This window comes from Drosophila bipectinata, unplaced genomic scaffold (assembly GCF_030179905.1).
Source record: "Drosophila bipectinata strain 14024-0381.07 unplaced genomic scaffold, DbipHiC1v2 scaffold_207, whole genome shotgun sequence".
In the NCBI taxonomy this organism is placed as follows: domain Eukaryota; kingdom Metazoa; phylum Arthropoda; class Insecta; order Diptera; family Drosophilidae; genus Drosophila; species Drosophila bipectinata.
Window position 1 is genome coordinate 20,001 of NW_027222851.1, and position 25,000 is coordinate 45,000.

At 32.0% G+C, this 25,000-nt stretch overlaps 5 non-coding genes across 5 annotated transcripts; all 5 read left to right on the forward strand.

Moving 5' to 3' along the window:
• Positions 1–129: 129 nt before the first annotated feature.
• On the forward strand, positions 130–308 carry LOC138927240 (5.8S ribosomal RNA). Its single transcript, XR_011443767.1, has one exon. It is a non-coding gene; the product is annotated as a 5.8S ribosomal RNA (ribosomal RNA).
• Positions 309–628: 320 nt separating this feature from the next.
• LOC138927246 (large subunit ribosomal RNA) lies at positions 629–4,578 on the forward strand. Its single transcript, XR_011443772.1, has one exon. It is a non-coding gene; the product is annotated as a large subunit ribosomal RNA (ribosomal RNA).
• Positions 4,579–11,858: 7,280 nt separating this feature from the next.
• LOC138927242 (small subunit ribosomal RNA) lies at positions 11,859–13,853 on the forward strand. The gene has a single exon (XR_011443769.1). It is a non-coding gene; the product is annotated as a small subunit ribosomal RNA (ribosomal RNA).
• A 707-nt stretch (positions 13,854–14,560) lies between these two features.
• Positions 14,561–14,739, forward strand: LOC138927250 (5.8S ribosomal RNA). Its single transcript, XR_011443776.1, has one exon. It is a non-coding gene; the product is annotated as a 5.8S ribosomal RNA (ribosomal RNA).
• Positions 14,740–15,059: 320 nt separating this feature from the next.
• On the forward strand, positions 15,060–19,009 carry LOC138927247 (large subunit ribosomal RNA). The gene has a single exon (XR_011443773.1). It is a non-coding gene; the product is annotated as a large subunit ribosomal RNA (ribosomal RNA).
• The last annotated feature ends 5,991 nt before the right edge of the window (positions 19,010–25,000 follow it).

The following is a 25,000-nucleotide window of genomic DNA, read 5'->3' on the forward strand; positions in this document are numbered from 1 at the left end:
CGCAACAATTATTTTAGGTATAAAAATAACTTTATTGAAGGAATTGATATATGCCAGTTAAATGGTGTATTTTTAATTTCTTTCAATAAAAACATAATTGACGAATTGTATATTTATATATATTTATAAAACTCTAAGCGGTGGATCACTCGGCTCATGGGTCGATGAAGAACGCAGCAAACTGTGCGTCATCGTGTGAACTGCAGGACACATGAACATCGACATTTTGAACGCATATCGCAGTCCATGCTGTTATGTACTTTAATTAATTTTATAGTGCTGCTTGGACTACATATGGTTGAGGGTTGTAAGACTATGCTAATAAAGTTGCTTATTATTATATATTTTTATAATGATATGCATATGGTATATTATTGGATATATTTATATATTCATAATATTAAATATAAAAGCAATTATCTCAAATATTTATAAAAGAAAAAATGAAGATATACAATTCTTTCTTTTTTCAATTCAAATAATACTGAGAAATGTCTAGCATAAAAAAAATTAAATTTTTTTTAACTAGAATTGTCTCTTATTTAAAGATGCGAAAATTGAAAATATATCAAATATATTGTTCTTCATAGAGATATATTGTTTATATATATATATACATTGCTTTATACAACCTCAACTCATATGGGACTACCCCCTGAATTTAAGCATATTAATTAGGGGAGGAAAAGAAACTAACAAGGATTTTCTTAGTAGCGGCGAGCGAAAAGAAATCAGTTCAGCACTAAGTCACTTTGTCTATATGGCAAATGTGAGATGCAGTGTATGGAGCGTCAATATTCTAGTATGAGAAATTAACGATTTAAGTCCTTCTTAAATGAGGCCATTTACCCATAGAGGGTGCCAGGCCCGTATAACGTTAATGATTACTAGATGATGTTTCCAAAGAGTCGTGTTGCTTGATAGTGCAGCACTAAGTGGGTGGTAAACTCCATCTAAAACTAAATATAACCATGAGACCGATAGTAAACAAGTACCGTGAGGGAAAGTTGAAAAGAACTCTGAATAGAGAGTTAAATAGTACGTGAAACTGCTTAGAGGTTAAGCCCGATGAACCTGAATATCCATTATGGAAAATTCATCATTAAAGTTATAATATTTAAATAATATTATAGAAATAGTGTGCATTTTTTCCATATAAGGACATTGTAATCTATTAACATATATAATTTATCATAAAATATGACTTATAGTTTATTCAAATTATTATGCTTGCATTTTAACATAGGATAAATGTCATTAATTTGATAAAGTGTTGATAGATTAATAAGAATACAGTGCGTTAATTTTTCGGAATTATATAATGGCATAATTATCATTGATTTTTGTGTTTATTATATGCACTTGTATGATTAACAATGCGAAAGATTCAGGATACCTTCGGGACCCGTCTTGAAACACGGACCAAGGAGTCTAACATATGTGCAAGTTATTGGGATATAAACCTAATAGCGTAATTAACTTGACTATTAATGGGATTAGTTTTTTAACTATTTTATAGTTAATTAACACAATCCCGGGGCGTTCTATATAGTTATGTATAATAATATTTATATTATTTATGCCTCTAACTGGAACGTACCTTGAGCAGATATGCTGTGACCCGAAAGATGGTGAACTATACTTGATCAGGTTGAAGTCAGGGGAAACCCTGATGGAAGACCGAAACAGTTCTGACGTGCAAATCGATTGTCAGAATTGAGTATAGGGGCGAAAGACCAATCGAACCATCTAGTAGCTGGTTCCTTCCGAAGTTTCCCTCAGGATAGCTGGTGCATTTTAATGTTATATAAAATAATCTTATCTGGTAAAGCGAATGATTAGAGGCCTTAGGGTCGAAACGATCTTAACCTATTCTCAAACTTTAAATGGGTAAGAACCTTAACTTTCTTGATATGAAGTTTAAGGTTATGATATAATGTGCCCAGTGGGCCACTTTTGGTAAGCAGAACTGGCGCTGTGGGATGAACCAAACGTAATGTTACGGTGCCCAAATTAACAACTCATGCAGAAACCATGAAAGGCGTTGGTTGCTTAAAACAGCAGGACGGTGATCATGGAAGTCGAAATCCGCTAAGGAGTGTGTAACAACTCACCTGCCGAAGCAACTAGCCCTTAAAATGGATGGCGCTTAAGTTGTATACCTATACATTACCGCTAAAGTAGATGATTTATATTACTTGTAATATAAATTTTGAAACTTTAGTGAGTAGGAAGGTACAATGGTATGCGTAGAAGTGTTTGGCGTAAGCCTGCATGGAGCTGCTATTGGTACAGATCTTGGTGGTAGTAGCAAATAATCGAATGAGACCTTGGAGGACTGAAGTGGAGAAGGGTTTCGTGTGAACAGTGGTTGATCACGAGTTAGTCGGTCCTAAGTTCAAGGCGAAAGCCGAAAATTTTCAAGTAAAAATAAATATTACAATTATTGTGAAAATTATATACTTGAATAATTTTGAACGAAAGGGAATACGGTTCCAATTCCGTAACCTGTTGAGTATCCGTTTGTTATTAAATATGGGCCTCGTGCTCATCCTGGCAACAGGAACGACCATAAAGAAGCCGTCGAGAGATATCGGAAGAGTTTTCTTTTCTGTTTTATAGTCGTACTACCATGGAAGTCTTTCGCAGAGAGATATGGTAGATGGGCTAGAAGAGCATGACATATACTGTTGTGTCGATATTTTCTCCTCGGACCTTGAAAATTTATGGTGGGGATACGCAAACTTCTCAACAGGCCGTACCAATATCCGCAGCTGGTCTCCAAGGTGAAGAGTCTCTAGTCGATAGAATAATGTAGGTAAGGGAAGTCGGCAAATTAGATCCGTAACTTCGGGATAAGGATTGGCTCTGAAGATTGAGATAGTCGGGCTTGATTGGGAAACAATAATATGGTTTATGTGCTCGTTCTGGGTAAATAGAGTTATAATCATTTATGGTTGTAACTTGTTCCCCGGATAGTTTAGTTACGTATCCAATTGTGGAACTTTCTTGCTAAAATTTTTAAGAATACTAGTTGGGTCAAACCAATTAGTTCTTATTAATTATAACGATTATCAATTAACAATCAATTCAGAACTGGCACGGACTTGGGGAATCCGACTGTCTAATTAAAACAAAGCATTGTGATGGCCCTAGCGGGTGTTGACACAATGTGATTTCTGCCCAGTGCTCTGAATGTCAAAGTGAAGAAATTCAAGTAAGCGCGGGTCAACGGCGGGAGTAACTATGACTCTCTTAAGGTAGCCAAATGCCTCGTCATCTAATTAGTGACGCGCATGAATGGATTAACGAGATTCCTTCTGTCCCTATCTACTATCTAGCGAAACCACAGCCAAGGGAACGGGCTTGGAATAATTAGCGGGGAAAGAAGACCCTTTTGAGCTTGACTCTAATCTGGCAGTGTAAGGAGACATAAGAGGTGTAGAATAAGTGGGAGATATTAGACTTCGGTTTGGTATCGACAATGAAATACCACTACTCTTATTGTTTCCTTACTTACTTGATTAAATGGAACGTGTATCATTTCCTAGCCATTATACGGATATATTTATTATATCTTATGGTATTGGGTTTTGATGCAAGCTTCTTGATCAAAGTATCACGAGTTTGTTATATAATCGCAAACAAATTCTTTAATGAGAGATGCATTCATGTATTATCGATTTGAAAATTTGGTATAACTCCAATTACTCAGGTATGATCCAATTCAAGGACATTGCCAGGTAGGGAGTTTGACTGGGGCGGTACATCTCTCAAATAATAACGGAGGTGTCCCAAGGCCAGCTCAGTGCGGACAGAAACCACACATAGAGCAAAAGGGCAAATGCTGACTTGATCTCGGTGTTCAGTACACACAGGGACAGCAAAAGCTCGGCCTATCGATCCTTTTGGTTTAAAGAGTTTTTAACAAGAGGTGTCAGAAAAGTTACCATAGGGATAACTGGCTTGTGGCGGCCAAGCGTTCATAGCGACGTCGCTTTTTGATCCTTCGATGTCGGCTCTTCCTATCATTGTGAAGCAAAATTCACCAAGCGTTGGATTGTTCACCCATGCAAGGGAACGTGAGCTGGGTTTAGACCGTCGTGAGACAGGTTAGTTTTACCCTACTAATGACAAAACGTTGTTGCGACAGCATTCCTGCGTAGTACGAGAGGAACCGCAGGTACGGACCAATGGCACAATACTTGTTCGAGCGAACAGTGGTATGACGCTACGTCCGTTGGATTATGCCTGAACGCCTCTAAGGTCGTATCCGTGCTGGACTGCAATGATAAATAAGGGGCAATTTGCATTGTATGGCTTCTAAACCATTTAAAGTTTATTATTTATATTTTAAACGACAATGGATGTGATGCCAATGTAATTTGTAACATAGTAAATTGGGAGGATCTTTGATCACCTGATGCCATGCTAGTTACATATGAAAACATTATTTAATACAATGACAAAGCCTAGAATCAATTGTAAACGACTTTTGTAACGGGCAAGGTGTTGTAAGTGGTTGAGCAGCTGCCATACTGCGATCCACTGAAGCTTATCCTTTGCTTGATGATTCGAAATATAAAAAAAATGTAAATATGCATGTGTAAATATGTATATTTAGTATAAAAAATCTTTATATGCTATATCTAAGAAAGCATATAAGGATTTATCACGGGTTGTCCACGTTTCCCTACTAATTGTGGCCTACTAACTGTTTCGTCATCTTATTAGTGACGTGAAAAATGAAAATAATATTTTTCATTTATATTGTTATAAGTCTTAAACCTTAAGACGGCGGGAGTTGAATTACTTTCGTTTAGGTAGCCAAATGCCTCGTCATCTTATTAGTGACGTGAAAAATGAAAATAATATTTTTCATTTATATTGTTATAAGTCTTAAACCTTATAACGGCGGAAGATGAATTACTTTCTTTTAGGTAGCCAAATGCCTCGTCATCTTATTAGTGACGTGAAAAATGAAAATAATATTTTTCATTTATATTGTTATAAGTCTTAAACTTTAAGACGGCGGGAGTTGAATTACTTTCGCATAGGTAGCCAAATGCCTCGTCATCTTATTAGTGACGCGCATGATTCAATTCAAGAGATTCCTTCTGTCCCTATTTAAAACCTCACGGATATTAAAAATATTAAACATATATTGTTATAAGTCTTAAACCTTAAGACGGCGGGAGTTGAATTACTTTCGCATAGGTAGCCAAATGCCTCGTCATCTTATTAGTGACGCGCATGATTCAATTCAAGAGATTCCTTCTGTCCCTATTTAAAACCTCACGGATATTAAAAATATTAAACATATATTGTTATAAGTCTTAAACCTTAAGACGGCGGGAGTTGAATTACTTTCGCATAGGTAGCCAAATGCCTCGTCATCTTATTAGTGACGTGAAAAATGAAAATAATATTTTTCATTTATATTGTTATAAGTCTTAAACTTTAAGACGGCGGGAGTTGAATTACTTTCGCATAGGTAGCCAAATGCCTCGTCATCTTATTAGTGACGTGAAAAATGAAAATAATATTTTTCATTTATATTGTTATAAGTCTTAAACCTTATAACGGCGGAAGATGAATTACTTTCGTTTAGGTAGCCAAATGCCTCGTCATCTTAATAGTGACGTGAAAAATGAAAATAATATTTTTCATTTATATTGTTATAAGTCTTAAACTTTAAGACGGCGGGAGTTGAATTACTTTCGCATAGGTAGCCAAATGCCTCGTCATCTTATTAGTGACGTGAAAAATGAAAATAATATTTTTCATTTATATTGTTATAAGTCTTAAACCTTATAACGGCGGAAGATGAATTACTTTCGTTTAGGTAGCCAAATGCCTCGTCATCTTATTAGTGACGTGAAAAATGAAAATAATATTTTTCATTTATATTGTTATAAGTCTTAAACTTTAAGACGGCGGGAGTTGAATTACTTTCGCATAGGTAGCCAAATGCCTTGTCATCTTATTAGTGACGCGCATGATTCAATTCAAGAGATTCCTTCTGTCCCTATTTAAAACCTCACGGATATTAAAAATATTAAACATATATTGTTATAAGTCTTAAACCTTAAGACGGCGGGAGTTGAATTACTTTCGCATAGGTAGCCAAATGCCTCGTCATCTTATTAGTGACGCGCATGATTCAATTCAAGAGATTCCTTCTGTCCCTATTTAAAACCTCACGGATATTAAAAATATTAAACATATATTGTTATAAGTCTTAAACCTTAAGACGGCGGGAGTTGAATTACTTTCGCATAGGTAGCCAAATGCCTCGTCATCTTATTAGTGACGCGCATGATTCAATTCAAGAGATTCCTTCTGTCCCTATTTAAAACCTCACGGATATTAAAAATATTAAACATATATTGTTATAAGTCTTAAACCTTAAGACGGCGGGAGTTGAATTACTTTCGCATAGGTAGCCAAATGCCTTGTCATCTTATTAGTGACGCGCATGATTCAATTCAAGAGATTCCTTCTGTCCCTATTTAAAACCTCACGGATATTAAAAATATTAAACATATATTGTTATAAGTCTTAAACCTTAAGACGGCGGGAGTTGAATTACTTTCGCATAGGTAGCCAAATGCCTCGTCATCTTATTAGTGACGCGCATGATTCAATTCAAGAGATTCCTTCTGTCCCTATTTAAAACCTCACGGATATTAAAAATATTAAACATATATTGTTATAAGTCTTAAACCTTAAGACGGCGGGAGTTGAATTACTTTCGCATAGGTAGCCAAATGCCTCGTCATCTTATTAGTGACGCGCATGATTCAATTCAAGAGATTCCTTCTGTCCCTATTTAAAACCTCACGGATATTAAAAATATTAAACATATATTGTTATAAGTCTTAAACCTTAAGACGGCGGGAGTTGAATTACTTTCGCATAGGTAGCCAAATGCCTCGTCATCTTATTAGTGACGCGCATGATTCAATTCAAGAGATTCCTTCTGTCCCTATTTAAAACCTCACGGATATTAAAAATATTAAACATATATTGTTATAAGTCTTAAACCTTAAGACGGCGGGAGTTGAATTACTTTCGCATAGGTAGCCAAATGCCTCGTCATCTTATTAGTGACGCGCATGATTCAATTCAAGAGATTCCTTCTGTCCCTATTTAAAAACTCACGAATATTAAAAATATTAAAAATATTTTCATATGGATATGCAATCGTATGGATATCCAAATATGTGTGGGAAAGTCGTACTTCCTATACGATAAATGACCGGATTGACGAAACCGTGTTCAAAAAGGTATATAGGGTAGGTGGTGTTCGGCCTACCAATATAATATTAAAATAATATTATATTAAACAGAAGATCGCCAGTATTAATATATAAGCATATGGTTATGAATACATATGCATATAACATATATGAAAATATATGAATATATAAAAAAAAATATATATGAATATGAAAATATTTATATGTATATGGAATATATGGTAGGTGATGATGTTAGCCTACCATATAATATATAATATAATAATTTAATTATATTATATTAAATATGGAAATATTAAAAATATATTAAAAATATTAAAAATATTTTCATATGGATATGCAATCGTATGGATATCCAAATATGTGTGGGAAAGTCATACTTCCCATACAATAAATGACCGGATTGACGAAACCGTGTTCAAAAAGGTATATAGGGTAGGTGGTGTTCAGCCTGCCAATATAATATTAAAATAATATTATATTAAACAGAAGACCGCCAGTATTAATATATGAGCATATGGTTATGAATACATATGCATATAACATATATGAAAATATATGAATATAAAAAAATATATATGGATATGAAAATATTTATATGTATATGAAATATATGGTAGGTGATGAGGATAGCCTACCATATAATATATAATATAATAATTTAATTATATTATATTAAATATGGAAATATTAAAAATATATTAAAAATATTAAAAATATTTTCATATGGATATGCAATCGTATGGATATCCAAATATGTGTGGGAAAGTCATACTTCCCATACAATAAATGACCGGATTGACGAAACCGTGTTCAAAAAGGTATATAGGGTAGGTGGTGTTCGGCCTACCAATATAATATTAAAATAATATTATATTAAACAGAAGACCGCCAGTATTAATATATGAGCATATGGTTATGAATACATATGCATATAACATATATGAAAATATATGAATATAAAAAAATATATATGGATATGAAAATATTTATATGTATATGAAATATATGGTAGGTGATGGTGATAGCCTACCATATAATATATAATATAATAATTTAATTATATTATATTAAATATGGAAATATTAAAAATATATTAAAAATATTAAAAATATTTTCATATGGATATGCAATCGTATGGATATCCAAATATGTGTGGGAAAGTCATACTTCCCATACAATAAATGACCGGATTGACGAAACCGTGTTCAAAAAGGTATATAGGGTAGGTGGTGTTCGGCCTACCAATATAATATTAAAATAATATTATATTAAACAGAAGACCGCCAGTATTAATATATAAGCATATGGTTATGAATACATATGCATATAACATATATGAAAATATATGAATATAAAAAAATATATATGGATATGAAAATATTTATATGTATATGAAATATATGGTAGGTGATGGTGATAGCCTACCATATAATATATAATATAATAATTTAATTATATTATATTAAATATGGAAATATTAAAAATATATTAAAAATATTAAAAATATTTTCATATGGATATGCAATCGTATGGATATCCAAATATGTGTGGGAAAGTCATACTTCCCATACAATAAATGACCGGATTGACGAAACCGTGTTCAAAAAGGTATATAGGGTAGGTGGTGTTCAGCCTGCCAATATAATATTAAAATAATATTATATTAAACAGAAGATCGCCAGTATTAATATATAAGCATATGGTTATGAATACATATGCATATAACATATATGAAATATATGAATATATAAAAAAAAATATATATGAATATGAAAATATTTATATGTATATGGAATATATGGTAGGTGATGATGTTAGCCTACCATATAATATATAATATAATAATTTAATTATATTATATTAAATATGGAAATATTAAAAATATATTAAAAATATTAAAAATATTTTCATATGGATATGCAATCGTATGGATATCCAAATATGTGTGGGAAAGTCATACTTCCCATACAATAAATGACCGGATTGACGAAACCGTGTTCAAAAAGGTATATAGGGTAGGTGGTGTTCAGCCTGCCAATATAATATTAAAATAATATTATATTAAACAGAAGATCGCCAGTATTAATATATAAGCATATGGTTATGAATACATATGCATATAACATATATGAAAATATATGAATATATAAAAAAAAATATATATGAATATGAAAATATTTATATGTAAAGGAAATATATGGTAGGTGATGATGTTAGCCTACCATATAATATATAATATAATAATTTAATTATATTATATTAAATATGGAAATATTAAAAATATATTAAAAATATTAAAAATATTTTCATATGGATATGCAATCGTATGGATATCCAAATATGTGTGGGAAAGTCATACTTCCCATACAATAAATGACCGGATTGACGAAACCGTGTTCAAAAAGGTATATAGGGTAGGTGGTGTTCAGCCTGCCAATATAATATTAAAATAATATTATATTAAACAGAAGACCGCCAGTATTAATATATGAGCATATGGTTATGAATACATATGCATATAACATATATGAAAATATATGAATATAAAAAAATATATATGGATATGAAAATATTTATATGTATATGAAATATATGGTAGGTGATGAGGATAGCCTACCATATAATATATAATATAATAATTTAATTATATTATATTAAATATGGAAATATTAAAAATATATTAAAAATATTAAAAATATTTTCATATGGATATGCAATCGTATGGATATCCAATATGTGTGGGAAAGTCATACTTCCCATACAATAAATGACCGGATTGACGAAACCGTGTTCAAAAAGGTATATAGGGTAGGTGGTGTTCGGCCTACCAATATAATATTAAAATAATATTATATTAAACAGAAGACCGCCAGTATTAATATATGAGCATATGGTTATGAATACATATGCATATAACATATATGAAAATATATGAATATAAAAAAATATATATGGATATGAAAATATTTATATGTATATGAAATATATGGTAGGTGATGGTGATAGCCTACCATATAATATATAATATAATAATTTAATTATATTATATTAAATATGGAAATATTAAAAATATATTAAAAATATTAAAAATATTTTCATATGGATATGCAATCGTATGGATATCCAAATATGTGTGGGAAAGTCATACTTCCCATACAATAAATGACCGGATTGACGAAACCGTGTTCAAAAAGGTATATAGGGTAGGTGGTGTTCAGGCCTACCAATATAATATAATATTAAAATAATATTATATTAAACAGAAGACCGCCAGTATTAATATATGAGCATATGGTTATGAATACATATGCATATAACATATATGAAAATATATGAATATAAAAAAATATATATGGATATGAAAATATTTATATGTATATGAAATATATGGTAGGTGATGGGGATAGCCTACCATATAATATATAATATAATAATATTTATTATATTATAATAAATATGGAAATATTAAATTATTTTCATATGGATATGGATATGGATATGGATATGGATATACATATTCATATGGATATACTAAAATATACTGAAATATACCGATGAGTATATTTAGGTGAGGGAAAAAAAGCAAATCAATACCCAGCTTGACGAAGGTGAGTTCAAAACGGTATATAGGGTAGGTGGTGTCGTCCTACCAATATAGTATATTATTTATATTATATGAATATACTAAAATACCGATGAGTATTTTTAGGTGAGGGAAAGAAGGCAAATAAATACCCAGCTTGACGAAAGTGTGGTCAAAAAGGTATATATGGTAGGTGGTGTAAGCCTATCTATATAATATAACATACTATATTATATATTATATATACACTATATTGTATACTTAGATAATATCGTTGAAGCGTCTACGTCTTATTATAAATTATAATTTGACAAGTTTCCAATTATTATCGTTAATTTCTGGTTCTAGGCAAATAAAAATTTCTTTTTATTATATCCTAGTAAGTATATGGAATTAAATTTAATTTCATATACGTATATGATAATAGTAGTAATATTATTATTATTATTATTGTATAAATAAATATGAATAAACTATATATATGAAAATATATAAATATATGAAAATTAAAAAGTGCTTAGTTTTATATCATATAAAACTAGACTTTTATATACAAAGAAAATAAATTTTAAATTTATTATCAAAATACATATGCGATAATTTTATTATAAAATTAAGGAAATATATATAGAATATATACAAATTGTTGTATGTGAAAATATAAAGATATTTTAGAATTAAATATATGCATAATATTGTATTTTATTAAAAAAAATATTAAAGAAGGCTTATATAAATAAAAAGACCGCCCGCTCATATAAATACCCTAACACAAACGAGGGTTTAAGAAAAAGCCATGAAAAAAATATACCCTGAGGTGTATGCGTTGGGCACCCGAGGGATATATTATAAATATATATATATATTTATATATTTTAATAAATGAACGAATATTGAATGCCATATAATAATTGGCCAAATTCGTTAATATTTTAATTTATACAAATATTTGCAATATTTATTTTCTATATATCAATATGAAAATGAAATATATCAAAGATATAAACATTATTCTGGTTGATCCTGCCAGTAGTTATATGCTTGTCTCAAAGATTAAGCCATGCATGTCTAAGTACACACGCATTAAAAGTGAAACCGCAAAAGGCTCATTATATCAGTTATGGTTCCTTAGATCGTTAACAGTTACTTGGATAACTGTGGTAATTCTAGAGCTAATACATGCAATTAAAACATGAACCTTATGGGACATGTGCTTTTATTAGGCTAAAACCAAGCGATCGCAAGATCGTTATATTGGTTGAACTCTAGATAACATGCAGATCGTATGGTCTTGTACCGACGACAGATCTTTCAAATGTCTGCCCTATCAACTTTTGATGGTAGTATCTAGGACTACCATGGTTGCAACGGGTAACGGGGAATCAGGGTTCGATTCCGGAGAGGGAGCCTGAGAAACGGCTACCACATCTAAGGAAGGCAGCAGGCGCGTAAATTACCCACTCCCAGCTCGGGGAGGTAGTGACGAAAAATAACAATACAGGACTCATATCCGAGGCCCTGTAATTGGAATGAGTACACTTTAAATCCTTTAACAAGGACCAATTGGAGGGCAAGTCTGGTGCCAGCAGCCGCGGTAATTCCAGCTCCAATAGCGTATATTAAAGTTGTTGCGGTTAAAACGTTCGTAGTTGAACTTGTGCTTCATACGGGTAGTACAACATACAATTGTAGTTAGTACTATACCTTTATGTATGTAAGCGTATTACCGGTGGAGTTCTTATATATGTTTAAATACTTGTATTTTTTCATATGTTCCTCCTATTTAAAAACCTGCATTAGTGCTCTTAAACGAGTGTTATTGTGGGCCGGTACAATTACTTTGAACAAATTAGAGTGCTTAAAGCAGGCTTCAAATGCCTGAATATTCTGTGCATGGGATAATGAAATAAGACCTCTGTTCTGCTTTCATTGGTTTTCAGATCAAGAGGTAATGATTAATAGAAGCAGTTTGGGGGCATTAGTATTACGACGCGAGAGGTGAAATTCTTGGACCGTCGTAAGACTAACTTAAGCGAAAGCATTTGCCAAAGATGTTTTCATTAATCAAGAACGAAAGTTAGAGGTTCGAAGGCGATCAGATACCGCCCTAGTTCTAACCATAAACGATGCCAGCTAGCAATTGGGTGTAGCTACTTTTATGGCTCTCTCAGTCGCTTCCCGGGAAACCAAAGCTTTTGGGCTCCGGGGGAAGTATGGTTGCAAAGCTGAAACTTAAAGGAATTGACGGAAGGGCACCACCAGGAGTGGAGCCTGCGGCTTAATTTGACTCAACACGGGAAAACTTACCAGGTCCGAACATAAGTGTGTAAGACAGATTGATAGCTCTTTCTCGAATCTATGGGTGGTGGTGCATGGCCGTTCTTAGTTCGTGGAGTGATTTGTCTGGTTAATTCCGATAACGAACGAGACTCAAATATATTAAATAGATATCTTCAGGATTATGGTGTTGAAGCTTATATAGCCTTCATTCATGGTAGCAGTAAAATGTTTATTGTGTTTGAATGTGTTTATATAAGTGGAGCCGTACCTGTTGGTTTGTCCCATTATAAGGATACTAGCTTCTTAAATGGACAAATTGCGTCTAGCAATAATGAGATTGAGCAATAACAGGTCTGTGATGCCCTTAGATGTCCTGGGCTGCACGCGCGCTACAATGAAAGTATCAACGTGTATTTCCTAGACCGAGAGGTCCGGGTAAACCGCTGAACCACTTTCATGCTTGGGATTGTGAACTGAAACTGTTCACATGAACTTGGAATTCCTAGTAAGTGTGAGTCATTAACTCGCATTGATTACGTCCCTGCCCTTTGTGCACACCGCCCGTCGCTACTACCGATTGAATTATTTAGTGAGGTCTCCGGACGTGATCACTGTGACGCCTTGTGTGTTACGGTTGTTTCGCAGAAGTTGACCGAACTTGATTATTTAGAGGAAGTAAAAGTCGTAACAAGGTTTCCGTAGGTGAACCTGCGGAAGGATCATTATTGAATGAATCTTATCCGTTATTAAAATATTTATTATATATAAATATATAAATAAAAATTACCCAAAAATAAAAGACATATATATTATATTGAATATATAGACCATTTGTTGTCTTCAATATAAATTGCGTGTATATTTAATTAATATACATGCGTTGCGTGATGTATTGTTCATATTAAATTATGCGCATACATTGATAAATGCAACACCTAAAATATACATTGTTGTACCTGATATACAGGTTAATGCTTTATATAATATTAAAACAATATAAATTATATTTATATTGATTATATAAAACTAAGACATTTCGCAACAATTATTTTAGGTATATAAAAAAATTAAACATATTTTATATGTTTAAATATAGACGAATATATTGAATATAAATTGCGTGTATATTTAATTAATATACATGCGTTGCGTGATGTATTGTTCATATTAAATTATGCGCATACATTGATAAATGCAACACCTAAAATATACATTGTTGTACCTGATATACAGGTTAATGCTTTATATAATATTAAAACAATATAAATTATATTTATATTGATTATATAAAACTAAGACATTTCGCAACAATTATTTTAGGTATAAAAATAACTTTATTGAAGGAATTGATATATGCCAGTTAAATGGTGTATTTTTAATTTCTTTCAATAAAAACATAATTGACGAATTGTATATTTATATATATTTATAAAACTCTAAGCGGTGGATCACTCGGCTCATGGGTCGATGAAGAACGCAGCAAACTGTGCGTCATCGTGTGAACTGCAGGACACATGAACATCGACATTTTGAACGCATATCGCAGTCCATGCTGTTATGTACTTTAATTAATTTTATAGTGCTGCTTGGACTACATATGGTTGAGGGTTGTAAGACTATGCTAATAAAGTTGCTTATTATTATATATTTTTATAATGATATGCATATGGTATATTATTGGATATATTTATATATTCATAATATTAAATATAAAAGCAATTATCTCAAATATTTATAAAAGAAAAAATGAAGATATACAATTCTTTCTTTTTTCAATTCAAATAATACTGAGAAATGTCTAGCATAAAAAAAATTAAATTTTTTTTAACTAGAATTGTCTCTTATTTAAAGATGCGAAAATTGAAAATATATCAAATATATTGTTCTTCATAGAGATATATTGTTTATATATATATATACATTGCTTTATACAACCTCAACTCATATGGGACTACCCCCTGAATTTAAGCATATTAATTAGGGGAGGAAAAGAAACTAACAAGGATTTTCTTAGTAGCGGCGAGCGAAAAGAAATCAGTTCAGCACTAAGTCACTTTGTCTATATGGCAAATGTGAGATGCAGTGTATGGAGCGTCAATATTCTAGTATGAGAAATTAACGATTTAAGTCCTTCTTAAATGAGGCCATTTACCCATAGAGGGTGCCAGGCCCGTATAACGTTAATGATTACTAGATGATGTTTCCAAAGAGTCGTGTTGCTTGATAGTGCAGCACTAAGTGGGTGGTAAACTCCATCTAAAACTAAATATAACCATGAGACCGATAGTAAACAAGTACCGTGAGGGAAAGTTGAAAAGAACTCTGAATAGAGAGTTAAATAGTACGTGAAACTGCTTAGAGGTTAAGCCCGATGAACCTGAATATCCATTATGGAAAATTCATCATTAAAGTTATAATATTTAAATAATATTATAGAAATAGTGTGCATTTTTTCCATATAAGGACATTGTAATCTATTAACATATATAATTTATCATAAAATATGACTTATAGTTTATTCAAATTATTATGCTTGCATTTTAACATAGGATAAATGTCATTAATTTGATAAAGTGTTGATAGATTAATAAGAATACAGTGCGTTAATTTTTCGGAATTATATAATGGCATAATTATCATTGATTTTTGTGTTTATTATATGCACTTGTATGATTAACAATGCGAAAGATTCAGGATACCTTCGGGACCCGTCTTGAAACACGGACCAAGGAGTCTAACATATGTGCAAGTTATTGGGATATAAACCTAATAGCGTAATTAACTTGACTATTAATGGGATTAGTTTTTTAACTATTTTATAGTTAATTAACACAATCCCGGGGCGTTCTATATAGTTATGTATAATAATATTTATATTATTTATGCCTCTAACTGGAACGTACCTTGAGCAGATATGCTGTGACCCGAAAGATGGTGAACTATACTTGATCAGGTTGAAGTCAGGGGAAACCCTGATGGAAGACCGAAACAGTTCTGACGTGCAAATCGATTGTCAGAATTGAGTATAGGGGCGAAAGACCAATCGAACCATCTAGTAGCTGGTTCCTTCCGAAGTTTCCCTCAGGATAGCTGGTGCATTTTAATGTTATATAAAATAATCTTATCTGGTAAAGCGAATGATTAGAGGCCTTAGGGTCGAAACGATCTTAACCTATTCTCAAACTTTAAATGGGTAAGAACCTTAACTTTCTTGATATGAAGTTTAAGGTTATGATATAATGTGCCCAGTGGGCCACTTTTGGTAAGCAGAACTGGCGCTGTGGGATGAACCAAACGTAATGTTACGGTGCCCAAATTAACAACTCATGCAGAAACCATGAAAGGCGTTGGTTGCTTAAAACAGCAGGACGGTGATCATGGAAGTCGAAATCCGCTAAGGAGTGTGTAACAACTCACCTGCCGAAGCAACTAGCCCTTAAAATGGATGGCGCTTAAGTTGTATACCTATACATTACCGCTAAAGTAGATGATTTATATTACTTGTAATATAAATTTTGAAACTTTAGTGAGTAGGAAGGTACAATGGTATGCGTAGAAGTGTTTGGCGTAAGCCTGCATGGAGCTGCTATTGGTACAGATCTTGGTGGTAGTAGCAAATAATCGAATGAGACCTTGGAGGACTGAAGTGGAGAAGGGTTTCGTGTGAACAGTGGTTGATCACGAGTTAGTCGGTCCTAAGTTCAAGGCGAAAGCCGAAAATTTTCAAGTAAAAATAAATATTACAATTATTGTGAAAATTATATACTTGAATAATTTTGAACGAAAGGGAATACGGTTCCAATTCCGTAACCTGTTGAGTATCCGTTTGTTATTAAATATGGGCCTCGTGCTCATCCTGGCAACAGGAACGACCATAAAGAAGCCGTCGAGAGATATCGGAAGAGTTTTCTTTTCTGTTTTATAGTCGTACTACCATGGAAGTCTTTCGCAGAGAGATATGGTAGATGGGCTAGAAGAGCATGACATATACTGTTGTGTCGATATTTTCTCCTCGGACCTTGAAAATTTATGGTGGGGATACGCAAACTTCTCAACAGGCCGTACCAATATCCGCAGCTGGTCTCCAAGGTGAAGAGTCTCTAGTCGATAGAATAATGTAGGTAAGGGAAGTCGGCAAATTAGATCCGTAACTTCGGGATAAGGATTGGCTCTGAAGATTGAGATAGTCGGGCTTGATTGGGAAACAATAATATGGTTTATGTGCTCGTTCTGGGTAAATAGAGTTATAATCATTTATGGTTGTAACTTGTTCCCCGGATAGTTTAGTTACGTATCCAATTGTGGAACTTTCTTGCTAAAATTTTTAAGAATACTAGTTGGGTCAAACCAATTAGTTCTTATTAATTATAACGATTATCAATTAACAATCAATTCAGAACTGGCACGGACTTGGGGAATCCGACTGTCTAATTAAAACAAAGCATTGTGATGGCCCTAGCGGGTGTTGACACAATGTGATTTCTGCCCAGTGCTCTGAATGTCAAAGTGAAGAAATTCAAGTAAGCGCGGGTCAACGGCGGGAGTAACTATGACTCTCTTAAGGTAGCCAAATGCCTCGTCATCTAATTAGTGACGCGCATGAATGGATTAACGAGATTCCTTCTGTCCCTATCTACTATCTAGCGAAACCACAGCCAAGGGAACGGGCTTGGAATAATTAGCGGGGAAAGAAGACCCTTTTGAGCTTGACTCTAATCTGGCAGTGTAAGGAGACATAAGAGGTGTAGAATAAGTGGGAGATATTAGACTTCGGTTTGGTATCGACAATGAAATACCACTACTCTTATTGTTTCCTTACTTACTTGATTAAATGGAACGTGTATCATTTCCTAGCCATTATACGGATATATTTATTATATCTTATGGTATTGGGTTTTGATGCAAGCTTCTTGATCAAAGTATCACGAGTTTGTTATATAATCGCAAACAAATTCTTTAATGAGAGATGCATTCATGTATTATCGATTTGAAAATTTGGTATAACTCCAATTACTCAGGTATGATCCAATTCAAGGACATTGCCAGGTAGGGAGTTTGACTGGGGCGGTACATCTCTCAAATAATAACGGAGGTGTCCCAAGGCCAGCTCAGTGCGGACAGAAACCACACATAGAGCAAAAGGGCAAATGCTGACTTGATCTCGGTGTTCAGTACACACAGGGACAGCAAAAGCTCGGCCTATCGATCCTTTTGGTTTAAAGAGTTTTTAACAAGAGGTGTCAGAAAAGTTACCATAGGGATAACTGGCTTGTGGCGGCCAAGCGTTCATAGCGACGTCGCTTTTTGATCCTTCGATGTCGGCTCTTCCTATCATTGTGAAGCAAAATTCACCAAGCGTTGGATTGTTCACCCATGCAAGGGAACGTGAGCTGGGTTTAGACCGTCGTGAGACAGGTTAGTTTTACCCTACTAATGACAAAACGTTGTTGCGACAGCATTCCTGCGTAGTACGAGAGGAACCGCAGGTACGGACCAATGGCACAATACTTGTTCGAGCGAACAGTGGTATGACGCTACGTCCGTTGGATTATGCCTGAACGCCTCTAAGGTCGTATCCGTGCTGGACTGCAATGATAAATAAGGGGCAATTTGCATTGTATGGCTTCTAAACCATTTAAAGTTTATTATTTATATTTTAAACGACAATGGATGTGATGCCAATGTAATTTGTAACATAGTAAATTGGGAGGATCTTTGATCACCTGATGCCATGCTAGTTACATATGAAAACATTATTTAATACAATGACAAAGCCTAGAATCAATTGTAAACGACTTTTGTAACGGGCAAGGTGTTGTAAGTGGTTGAGCAGCTGCCATACTGCGATCCACTGAAGCTTATCCTTTGCTTGATGATTCGAAATATAAAAAAAATGTAAATATGCATGTGTAAATATGTATATTTAGTATAAAAAATCTTTATATGCTATATCTAAGAAAGCATATAAGGATTTATCACGGGTTGTCCACGTTTCCCTACTAATTGTGGCCTACTAACTGTTTCGTCATCTTATTAGTGACGTGAAAAATGAAAATAATATTTTTCATTTATATTGTTATAAGTCTTAAACCTTAAGACGGCGGGAGTTGAATTACTTTCGTTTAGGTAGCCAAATGCCTCGTCATCTTATTAGTGACGTGAAAAATGAAAATAATATTTTTCATTTATATTGTTATAAGTCTTAAACCTTATAACGGCGGAAGATGAATTACTTTCTTTTAGGTAGCCAAATGCCTCGTCATCTTATTAGTGACGTGAAAAATGAAAATAATATTTTTCATTTATATTGTTATAAGTCTTAAACTTTAAGACGGCGGGAGTTGAATTACTTTCGCATAGGTAGCCAAATGCCTCGTCATCTTATTAGTGACGCGCATGATTCAATTCAAGAGATTCCTTCTGTCCCTATTTAAAACCTCACGGATATTAAAAATATTAAACATATATTGTTATAAGTCTTAAACCTTAAGACGGCGGGAGTTGAATTACTTTCGCATAGGTAGCCAAATGCCTCGTCATCTTATTAGTGACGCGCATGATTCAATTCAAGAGATTCCTTCTGTCCCTATTTAAAACCTCACGGATATTAAAAATATTAAACATATATTGTTATAAGTCTTAAACCTTAAGACGGCGGGAGTTGAATTACTTTCGCATAGGTAGCCAAATGCCTCGTCATCTTATTAGTGACGTGAAAAATGAAAATAATATTTTTCATTTATATTGTTATAAGTCTTAAACTTTAAGACGGCGGGAGTTGAATTACTTTCGCATAGGTAGCCAAATGCCTCGTCATCTTATTAGTGACGTGAAAAATGAAAATAATATTTTTCATTTATATTGTTATAAGTCTTAAACCTTATAACGGCGGAAGATGAATTACTTTCGTTTAGGTAGCCAAATGCCTCGTCATCTTAATAGTGACGTGAAAAATGAAAATAATATTTTTCATTTATATTGTTATAAGTCTTAAACTTTAAGACGGCGGGAGTTGAATTACTTTCGCATAGGTAGCCAAATGCCTCGTCATCTTATTAGTGACGTGAAAAATGAAAATAATATTTTTCATTTATATTGTTATAAGTCTTAAACCTTATAACGGCGGAAGATGAATTACTTTCGTTTAGGTAGCCAAATGCCTCGTCATCTTATTAGTGACGTGAAAAATGAAAATAATATTTTTCATTTATATTGTTATAAGTCTTAAACTTTAAGACGGCGGGAGTTGAATTACTTTCGCATAGGTAGCCAAATGCCTTGTCATCTTATTAGTGACGCGCATGATTCAATTCAAGAGATTCCTTCTGTCCCTATTTAAAACCTCACGGATATTAAAAATATTAAACATATATTGTTATAAGTCTTAAACCTTAAGACGGCGGGAGTTGAATTACTTTCGCATAGGTAGCCAAATGCCTCGTCATCTTATTAGTGACGCGCATGATTCAATTCAAGAGATTCCTTCTGTCCCTATTTAAAACCTCACGGATATTAAAAATATTAAACATATATTGTTATAAGTCTTAAACCTTAAGACGGCGGGAGTTGAATTACTTTCGCATAGGTAGCCAAATGCCTCGTCATCTTATTAGTGACGCGCATGATTCAATTCAAGAGATTCCTTCTGTCCCTATTTAAAACCTCACGGATATTAAAAATATTAAACATATATTGTTATAAGTCTTAAACCTTAAGACGGCGGGAGTTGAATTACTTTCGCATAGGTAGCCAAATGCCTTGTCATCTTATTAGTGACGCGCATGATTCAATTCAAGAGATTCCTTCTGTCCCTATTTAAAACCTCACGGATATTAAAAATATTAAACATATATTGTTATAAGTCTTAAACCTTAAGACGGCGGGAGTTGAATTACTTTCGCATAGGTAGCCAAATGCCTCGTCATCTTATTAGTGACGCGCATGATTCAATTCAAGAGATTCCTTCTGTCCCTATTTAAAACCTCACGGATATTAAAAATATTAAACATATATTGTTATAAGTCTTAAACCTTAAGACGGCGGGAGTTGAATTACTTTCGCATAGGTAGCCAAATGCCTCGTCATCTTATTAGTGACGCGCATGATTCAATTCAAGAGATTCCTTCTGTCCCTATTTAAAACCTCACGGATATTAAAAATATTAAACATATATTGTTATAAGTCTTAAACCTTAAGACGGCGGGAGTTGAATTACTTTCGCATAGGTAGCCAAATGCCTCGTCATCTTATTAGTGACGCGCATGATTCAATTCAAGAGATTCCTTCTGTCCCTATTTAAAACCTCACGGATATTAAAAATATTAAACATATATTGTTATAAGTCTTAAACCTTAAGACGGCGGGAGTTGAATTACTTTCGCATAGGTAGCCAAATGCCTCGTCATCTTATTAGTGACGCGCATGATTCAATTCAAGAGATTCCTTCTGTCCCTATTTAAAAACTCACGAATATTAAAAATATTAAAAATATTTTCATATGGATATGCAATCGTATGGATATCCAAATATGTGTGGGAAAGTCGTACTTCCTATACGATAAATGACCGGATTGACGAAACCGTGTTCAAAAAGGTATATAGGGTAGGTGGTGTTCGGCCTACCAATATAATATTAAAATAATATTATATTAAACAGAAGATCGCCAGTATTAATATATAAGCATATGGTTATGAATACATATGCATATAACATATATGAAAATATATGAATATATAAAAAAAAATATATATGAATATGAAAATATTTATATGTATATGGAATATATGGTAGGTGATGATGTTAGCCTACCATATAATATATAATATAATAATTTAATTATATTATATTAAATATGGAAATATTAAAAATATATTAAAAATATTAAAAATATTTTCATATGGATATGCAATCGTATGGATATCCAAATATGTGTGGGAAAGTCATACTTCCCATACAATAAATGACCGGATTGACGAAACCGTGTTCAAAAAGGTATATAGGGTAGGTGGTGTTCAGCCTGCCAATATAATATTAAAATAATATTATATTAAACAGAAGACCGCCAGTATTAATATATGAGCATATGGTTATGAATACATATGCATATAACATATATGAAAATATATGAATATAAAAAAATATATATGGATATGAAAATATTTATATGTATATGAAATATATGGTAGGTGATGAGGATAGCCTACCATATAATATATAATATAATAATTTAATTATATTATATTAAATATGGAAATATTAAAAATATATTAAAAATATTAAAAATATTTTCATATGGATATGCAATCGTATGGATATCCAAATATGTGTGGGAAAGTCATACTTCCCATACAATAAATGACCGGATTGACGAAACCGTGTTCAAAAAGGTATATAGGGTAGGTGGTGTTCGGCCTACCAATATAATATTAAAATAATATTATATTAAACAGAAGACCGCCAGTATTAATATATGAGCATATGGTTATGAATACATATGCATATAACATATATGAAAATATATGAATATAAAAAATATATATGGATATGAAAATATTTATATGTATATGAAATATATGGTAGGTGATGGTGATAGCCTACCATATAATATATAATATAATAATTTAATTATATTATATTAAATATGGAAATATTAAAAATATATTAAAAATATTAAAAATATTTTCATATGGATATGCAATCGTATGGATATCCAAATATGTGTGGGAAAGTCATACTTCCCATACAATAAATGACCGGATTGACGAAACCGTGTTCAAAAAGGTATATAGGGTAGGTGGTGTTCGGCCTACCAATATAATATTAAAATAATATTATATTAAACAGAAGACCGCCAGTATTAATATATAAGCATATGGTTATGAATACATATGCATATAACATATATGAAAATATATGAATATAAAAAAATATATATGGATATGAAAATATTTATATGTATATGAAATATATGGTAGGTGATGGTGATAGCCTACCATATAATATATAATATAATAATTTAATTATATTATATTAAATATGGAAATATTAAAAATATATTAAAAATATTAAAAATATTTTCATATGGATATGCAATCGTATGGATATCCAAATATGTGTGGGAAAGTCATACTTCCCATACAATAAATGACCGGATTGACGAAACCGTGTTCAAAAAGGTATATAGGGTAGGTGGTGTTCAGCCTGCCAATATAATATTAAAATAATATTATATTAAACAGAAGATCGCCAGTATTAATATATAAGCATATGGTTATGAATACATATGCATATAACATATATGAAAATATATGAATATATAAAAAAAATATATATGAATATGAAAATATTTATATGTATATGGAATATATGGTAGGTGATGATGTTAGCCTACCATATAATATATAATATAATAATTTAATTATATTATATTAAATATGGAAATAATAAAAATATATTAAAAATATTAAACATATTTTCATATGGATATGCAATCGTATGGATATCCAAATATGTGTGGGAAAGTCATACTTCCCATACAATAAATGACCGGATTGACGAAACCGTGTTCAAAAAGGTATATAGGGTAGGTGGTGTTCAGCCTGCCAATATAATATTAAAATAATATTATATTAAACAGAAGATCGCCAGTATTAATATATAAGCATATGGTTATGAATACATATGCATATAACATATATGAAAATATATGAATATATAAAAAAAAATATATATGAATATGAAAATATTTATATGTATATGGAATATATGGTAGGTGATGATGTTAGCCTACCATATAATATATAATATAATAATTTAATTATATTATATTAAATATGGAAATATTAAAAATATATTAAAAATATTAAAAATATTTTCATATGGATATGCAATCGTATGGATATCCAAATATGTGTGGGAAAGTCATACTTCCCATACAATAAATGACCGGATTGACGAAACCGTGTTCAAAAAGGTATATAGGGTAGGTGGTGTTCAGCCTGCCAATATAATATTAAAATAATATTATATTAAACAGAAGACCGCCAGTATTAATATATGAGCATATGGTTATGAATACATATGCATATAACATATATGAAAATATATGAATATAAAAAAATATATATGGATATGAAAATATTTATATGTATATGAAATATATGGTAGGTGATGAGGATAGCCTACCATATAATATATAATATAATAATTTAATTATATTATATTAAATATGGAAATATTAAAAATATATTAAAAATATTAAAAATATTTTCATATGGATATGCAATCGTATGGATATCCAAATATGTGTGGGAAAGTCATACTTCCCATACAATAAATGACCGGATTGACGAAACCGTGTTCAAAAAGGTATATAGGGTAGGTGGTGTTCGGCCTACCAATATAATATTAAAATAATATTATATTAAACAGAAGACCGCCAGTATTAATATATGAGCATATGGTTATGAATACATATGCATATAACATATATGAAAATATATGAATATAAAAAATATATATGGATATGAAAATATTTATATGTATATGAAATATATGGTAGGTGATGGTGATAGCCTACCATATAATATATAATATAATCATATAATTATATTATATAAAAAAAGGAAATATTAAAAATATATTAAAAATATTAAAATATTTTCATATGGATATGCAATCGTATGGATATCCAAATATGTGTGGGAAAGTCATACTTCCCATACAATAAATGACCGGATTGACGAAACCGTGTTCAAAAAGGTATATAGGGTAGGTGGTGTTCGGCCTACCAATATAATATTAAAATAATATTATATTAAACAGAAGACCGCCAGTATTAATATATAAGCATATGGTTATGAATACATATGCA